The sequence below is a fragment of the Arachis ipaensis genome, chromosome B06 (assembly GCF_000816755.2).
Source record: "Arachis ipaensis cultivar K30076 chromosome B06, Araip1.1, whole genome shotgun sequence".
In the NCBI taxonomy this organism is placed as follows: domain Eukaryota; kingdom Viridiplantae; phylum Streptophyta; class Magnoliopsida; order Fabales; family Fabaceae; genus Arachis; species Arachis ipaensis.
In genome coordinates this window covers 19,733,740-19,741,119 of record NC_029790.2, presented here as the reverse complement: position 1 = coordinate 19,741,119, position 7,380 = coordinate 19,733,740, and the positions used below count along the sequence as shown (strand labels likewise).

At 37.6% G+C, this 7,380-nt stretch overlaps 2 long non-coding RNA genes across 2 annotated transcripts; both read right to left on the bottom strand.

The window, feature by feature from the left end:
* Nucleotides 800-2,225, bottom strand: LOC110263222. Its single transcript, XR_002348452.1, has 3 exons — nt 2,201-2,225; nt 2,015-2,126; nt 800-914 (listed from the first exon to the last, which is right to left on the bottom strand). It is a non-coding gene; the product is annotated as an uncharacterized LOC110263222 (long non-coding RNA).
* Nucleotides 4,438-4,868, bottom strand: LOC110263221. The gene is made up of 2 exons (XR_002348451.1): nt 4,771-4,868; nt 4,438-4,725 (listed from the first exon to the last, which is right to left on the bottom strand). It is a non-coding gene; the product is annotated as an uncharacterized LOC110263221 (long non-coding RNA).

Genomic DNA, 7,380 nt, shown 5'->3' with positions numbered 1-7,380 from the left:
ACCACTTTACCATATGAAAGCTTAGCACCTGCTTCATTAACATGCAAAGCAAAGTCACATTAGACATAAACACTTACATTTATTTTTCTTCAACTTAAGAAAAAAAACATATCATCAAAACATATATACATTACACATATACTAAAAATTAAAAACTTTTGAAAGTTTAGACAAGTATTTAACATTACACATCTAAAATTTGCTTAGATTCACCGAAATTAACATCGATCCAGAGAAAGAACAGCAACAACAACTCTAAAAAATCAACATTCAACAAACAAATAGAAAGAACAGCAACAACTCTAAAATTTGCTCAGGTTCACCAAAATTAACATCGAAGCAGAGAAATAACAGCAACAAGCCAACAACAACTCCAAAAACTAAATGAAACAGTAACAACCACATTCAACAACCACCAAATTCACCGAAATCAACATTGAACTAGAGAAAAAACAGGGTTGAAAACTGGAGCTCACCTAGTTGAGAAGATGACGACCACCACCTGTAACACCCTAACTATCAAAATGTCACGCTTCCGGCTGCGCCACTCTGATAGCTCGAGTATTACCATGACTCTTATAATATTTAAGACTAAAATATGAGCTTGTTTAAAACTTAAAACCGCATAACCTTTCGTAACTCTTTTTTTGTGAAAACCTAAACATACATGTACATGCAAAATCAGATACAACTTTAAGATATATATATATATAGACACACACACACACACACACACACACACACACACACTAATTTACAAATATACATATCATAATTTCCTATCCCTCTTACAAACATAATAAAGATAAAGGCGAGGGAAAACAATAGCTATGGTAATACAAAAGGACCGAATAAACAGAAAATAAACATAACTCTCCTGAAGCTTCGTCTTCCATATTCTGAAAAGGAATAACCTGTAGGGGAGTGAGAACGTCATCCTCGCTTGTTCTCACTATAGGATTACAGAAATTGCTATAACAAGATACGTAAAGATAAAATCATTCTTAGAGTTCAGTGATTATTGCTCGTCTTATGAGTCTTTCTAAAAACCATAGGTTCACATTCGTAATCCAGAAAATTCCTTTTTGAAAACTTGCTAAATTTCTCAAATATTGTAAAACAAAACCTTTTTTCCTTTCTTAAAGAAAATGTCTGAAAAGTTTTTCCTAGACCGCAACCATGAAAGCAGTTACCTACGCGGTATAAATGATCATCCTGTTCCAAGCATAGGTTCATTAAGTCTATACTGAACCGATCAGATACTTTATACAGAACTAGGACTCAATATACCAATCACGGCCTCAAGCCCATCCATTCCAACACGGCCCCCGGCCCAAACAGCTCAATCAGCAACCAACTCATCACAAACCAATCAATTCAAACACAATCACAATTAATGTGGTTCAAGCACAATCAAGAGCAATTACAACAAGTATAACAGTTAGCAGTTAACATAAGTATTCACATAGGCAAACCAAATACAATATGCACACCCAAACAATATCACATAGATGCAAATGATGAATGCCTGTCCTACTGGCTGTGATATCACATTGTCGGTTCAATTGCCAACCCGACACATTCCCATGGGAATGTTGCCCTTCGGTCACGTATAAATGAGAACCCTCTGGGATAACGTGCCCGCCACACGGTCCAGGATGTTAGTGCCTGCACACTCCTGTGATCCCAAAGGATGTGAGCGGGATACTTTGCCTCCGACCTCACATCTACACGTAAGCGGGATTAACCCCCGTCCTTACGCGGGCGCCGCAACCTAATAACAATTCCAATCAAAATCTCAGATTTTCTAGAAATTTCGGCAGCATCTCCCCTAAAACTTGGACTTTGCCACCCTTTTTCGGGTCCCAACAAAATCAACCCGCTTTCTCAGCAACCACAACCACTCTAATCGCAACATATAATAGCCGAGATTAACTCTCATAACAACGAATGCTACAACACCTCAACGTATAATGAAGCAGTAACTAGAGGGCTTTCAGATCGAGACGCTTACCAAACGAAGAAGGAAGGGCTGAACCGAAATATCGACGGTCTCCGAACCGGCTTGGCGGCAGCCCGGCAGCCACCTCAAATGGCAGCGGCGACCCGGACTTCGGCAATGGTAGCTAAAACCCACATACGCAAACGATAAAGTTTCCAGAATTTTAAACGAATGAAAACCAAATTCAAAAACCCTTACCGGCAGAGTTTTCCGGCGACAGCAGCGGGGTTTTCCGGTGGCCAGGCACGGCGGCGTGACTCAACACAAAACTAGGCAGAGCGGCGGCAGCCTCCAGCAACTCTGGCGGTGGTCCTGGTGGCCTCAGAACTCCGGTGACAGCGGTGACTGGATGAAGCCCCCTCAGCCCGCGTCTTCCTCTCTCCCAGCGGTGCTCAGTCTCAGCCTTCCTCTCTGACGTGACGCGGCGGCGACCGGCGCAGCTTGTGGCTCCACGGCGACTCCCTCTCTCTCCCGTCGTGTCGTTTCTCTCTCCTCGGGTTCTCCGACAGCAACGGCGCGAACATCGGCAACCACCGTGGCTGGGAGCAGCTCCTTCAACGGCGAGGAACAAGGACCCAACGGCGACTGCAATCGCCGGCTCTTTCCCCCTCCGCAGCCCTCTTCTCCATCGGTCTCTCTCTTTGTTTCGTGTGGTGTTGGCTGAAGCTCGACGGGACCGCGGCGGCGCGAGATTGGTGGCGGTGATGCGTGGCAGGTTCGGCGGCTTGGTGGGACACGCAGCTGGCGGCAGTGAGGATGAGCGGCGGTGACCAGCTGAGCGGCGACTTCCTTACTCTCCTCTGCAGCAACTCAGCCTCTCTCTCTCTCTCTCTCTTTCTGCTTTTTCGTTCCTTTCTTTCATGGAAAGGGAAAAAGGAAAATCATGTGCTGCTGCTGCTAGGTTGAGTGAGAAGGGAACCAGGTCATGGGTTAGGGTTTTGAGAAAATTAGGGCTAGGGGCATTTTAGTAATTTCTGATAAAATTGTGGACAACATAGTAATTGAAACCCAAATTATATCCAACACTAATTATATATAGAAAATACTATTTGCTCATCAATTTCACAAATTATTTTCCGTAAAATGCCCAAATCAAAATAATTAGAGATAATATACTTAAATCCTTTGTTTTTCCAAAACAGTAGTATCAATATTTTAAAATATTAATTATTTAGTCCAAATCATATAAAAATCCTTATTATTTCACAACTACAAACTTTACAATTTAAATATATAAAATAACTCAATAATTATAAAATTAGATAAAATCTTAATTTAAATAACCCAAACTCATTATTTTTAGATTTCTAGAACTTTAAGTTGTAAATAGAGAAATACTCCATAAGCATAGAGTTTGGATAAAAACCTTAATTTATTTCAAATCCAATTAATCAAAACTACCTTTAATTACCTTCAATAAGATAATTTATGAAATTAAAAATATAAATAAATATATGATTTGAGATTAGTTCAAAATAGGACTTCTCAAAAGTCTTGGGTCTTACACCACCACCCGAGGGAGCAGATGCTGTCTTGGTTGCAACCCAATTACATTTCAATTCTAAGAGTTATAAGCATTGGAAGTTGATGCATAACTTGCTATTCTCTCCAACTTTAATCATTAACTTTCAAAAATTCACAACTCCCAATCCTTAACTCCTAAAATTCTGAAGTTATAGAGCAATGAACCGAGTTAATCAAATTTTAAAACAAAATTAGTTTTGCCCCAAAACTCATCTTGTAGGAATCGCAGCAAGACAAACAAGTTGCTGCCCTGTTTGAACTTTTCTGCTGCAGGGCAGATTTATCGACCTAACTTTAAAAATTCGCCATAAATTGTGTATTTAACGAAAATACCTCAAATTTTTTAGTCCAACTCTATACATTCCCAAGTTTAATCCAGACTTGGTCCCGCGCAATTCCGATCATCACAGAATTAGTTATAGCTTTTTAAAGTTTCTGACTTCGTTTAAAAGTAATGCAGAAAATCTGATTTTACAATACAACTTAGAAAAATCATAACTACTTCTCTAGTTAATACGAAACCTTCAAAATTTCAATCTTAGCAACTATACTCATTGTAATTCACTTTAACCTTTAATCTCATTATTTTGATCATTATCAAATTACTGGTTTGCTTTTCAAAATTGCCGTTTATCTAAAAAAAATCAGGCTTCCTACAAAAATTTAATATTTCAAAATTCAACCTTCAATTCCTCTCAAAATCAATTTCAAACAAACACCAACTAAGCCCACCACCATTATAATATATCTAATAACCAGCTCAACAGCAATCAACCAATAACATCAAGATTCAACACTCTCAGCAATCATTTATCAACAATTCATAATTCACACATAACCAATCAATTTCATAAAATCAACAAGCTCAATCATATTCAACATCCATATAGCCAATCAATTATTCACAATAATTAAACCTATTTGCAATTATTCAATAAACTTTGTGGGCATTCTTAAATTAAAACCGTTTAAGTTAAACCCCCTACCTCGATGTCGCAATTAAAAGAAACCGAAGGCAGAATTATGGTGAGACAGCAGGCTGGACTGCACCCTCAACATTGCAGCCTCATCATTCTACCTAAACCAGCATTGGTGGCAGCAACAACCTACTACAGAACCAGCCGTAGCTTCAACAGCCCCAAGGCAGCACCAACGTAAATACTTGACCTAATTGTAGCAGAAAATGGGAGCCAAAAGGGCTGAGATAAAATAAAGACATAGACTACCATGATTAGAACAAGTACATGGTGGAGGAATGAAATAGAATCTGAGCAAGGATGAGAGTGTTACGGTTTTAAAATTGGGGAAATTAGAATCAGAACAAGGAGGATGATGCTGGCCAAGTTGAAATATGGCGGCGGCAGCTTGCTTTCTCTGATGGAAAAATGACAATTCCAACAAATACAGTAGAGCCAGGAACATCAGAAATAAACAGAGGGTGGTTACAAAGCAAATAAGGTTCAGAGGTGGTGATTATGGTAGCTAGGAACGATTAACTCACCAAGAACGACGGCGGCGCCCAAGAATTCTGGCGGCGACGACAACCCACTTCTCTCCCTTAGTCGTGTATCTGTCTCATCGCTCCTCTTCCTCTCGCGTACAGTGGCAGTAGCATCGACCAAGGTTCGGTGGTGGAGACACCCTCAACGGCGGTGAAATGCGGCAGCTATGGAAGCTCGGCAACGGTGGTAGGGCACGGCGTAGGCAGCGGGACAGCTCCATCGCGACCTCTGTCTCCCTCTCATGCGTCGTCCTCTCTTCGCATCAGGTTCTCTCTCGACTCCTCCACTGCAAGCCTCTCCCTTCTCTCGTGCAACGATGGCAACGACGACGGCGGCGAGGTCTCAACCGGCGCCGTTCTTTCCTCCTCCCTCTCTTTCTTTCTCCCTCATCCCCTTCGAGCTTTCCCTGTTTCCTTTCTTTCCCGTTTTGAATGTGTTTTGCGCGTGTGTTTTCTCAATTTAGGGCAAAATTAGGTTTTTAATTAGGAATTTAGGGTTAAGGTAAAATATATATGAGTAATATAACAAGTTTTACAAAATATTTGAGATAGAATAACAATTTAAGATTCAAATATAATATTATAAAAATTACTTTTAATATGGACAAGATTTTATCTATCAATTTATTAATGAACTCAAATAAGTGTTTCTAATTTAAATTATAAAGTAAACATACTAATCACATTATATAAAATACAGTTGAACTCGAAATATCAATTACCTAAATCAAATTATATGACCTTTCATTATATTTCCATCATAACTTTAATTTCAAATTATATAAAATAACCAACTATAAAATTTACACAAGAATATTAATTGAATTAATTCCAAACATTAGTAAAACTAATTTAATTACTCTTAATAGATTAGTTTATAAAATAAAGAGTTCAAATTAATAATAACTCATAACTTTTCATAATAAAAGTTACTTAAATTAAATTGTACAATACTTTCTTATTTTTCAATTACTAAAATTATACAAAATATTTCAATTATAATAAAATTACTCAAGAATCTTATTTGATTTAAAATGAAATTATCTCTGAATCTATTTAATTATTTCTAATAGAATAATTTCTAAAATTATAAAGTTTAAACTTAATAAGATAAAATCACAATTTATTTATATGTAGATTTTCAAAAATGCGGATGTTACATGTTGCATGAACGGTTCAACTGGTAGCTCGGCCCGGTCAGGTGACTGAGTGACCGGATTTCCGATCGAACCGGCCAGGTCAAGCCGGATTTGATAACTATGGGATTAGAGTTACTGGGTTACCTTAGTGAATGAAATGGCGCCGTTTAGTGTACAAAATTAATTTTTATTTTGTTCCAATTATCTTATAATGTACCATGGCTAAAACTTAAACTATAATTAAAACAAATTTGGCATTATAAGTGGTCACTGATGATGGGTTAGTTTTTCATCCGTTATTAAGTTATTAAATTATTTTTTATATTATTAAGTTCTAAATCATTTTTTAATTTAAAATTAATAGTATTCAACTTAATTTTTTATTTATAAAATTAGATTTAAATTTTAATATTTAAAGTAAATTATATAAAATTATTATTATTTTTTAATTATTAAAATTTTTAAATTTTAAAAAGATAAAATATTTAAAATTATAAAAAAACATAAAAATCTTAATTAATTAAAACTCAAATGATTAAAACTGTGACCATAGACCCTTTTAGGTCACTTCCAAAAACTGTGACTATAGATTTCTTTAGGTCACCCCCCAAAACCGTGACCATAGATCCCTTTAGGTCACCCCCCAAAATCGTGACCATAGACTCCTTTAGGTCACCCCCGAAAACTGTGACCATAGACTCTTTTAGGTCACCCTTTCGAAAAACCGTGACCATAGACCCCTTTTTGGTCACTGTAAAAAATCGTGACCATAGACAACTTTAGGTCACCCCCAAAACTGTGACCATAGACCCTTTTAGGCCACCCCAAAACCATGACCATAGACCCCTTTAGGTCACCCCCAAAAACTGTGATCATAGACCCTTTTAGATCACCTTTTTTTGAAAAACCGTGACCATAGATCCTTTTAGGCCACCCCCAAAACTGTGACCATAGATCCCTTTAGGTCATCCTCCAAAACCGTGATCATAGACCCTTTTAGGCCACCTTTTTTTGAAAAACCCTGATCATAGACCTTTTTTGGTCACTGTAAAAAACCGTGACCATAGACCCCTTTAGGTCACCCCTCAAAATCGTGACCATAGACCCTTTTAGGCCACCCTTTTTTAAAAAACCGTGGCCATAACTTTTTTTGTCATCCTAAAAAATCGTGACCATAGAGGGTCTATGGTCACGTTTTTTTACCGTGACCAAAA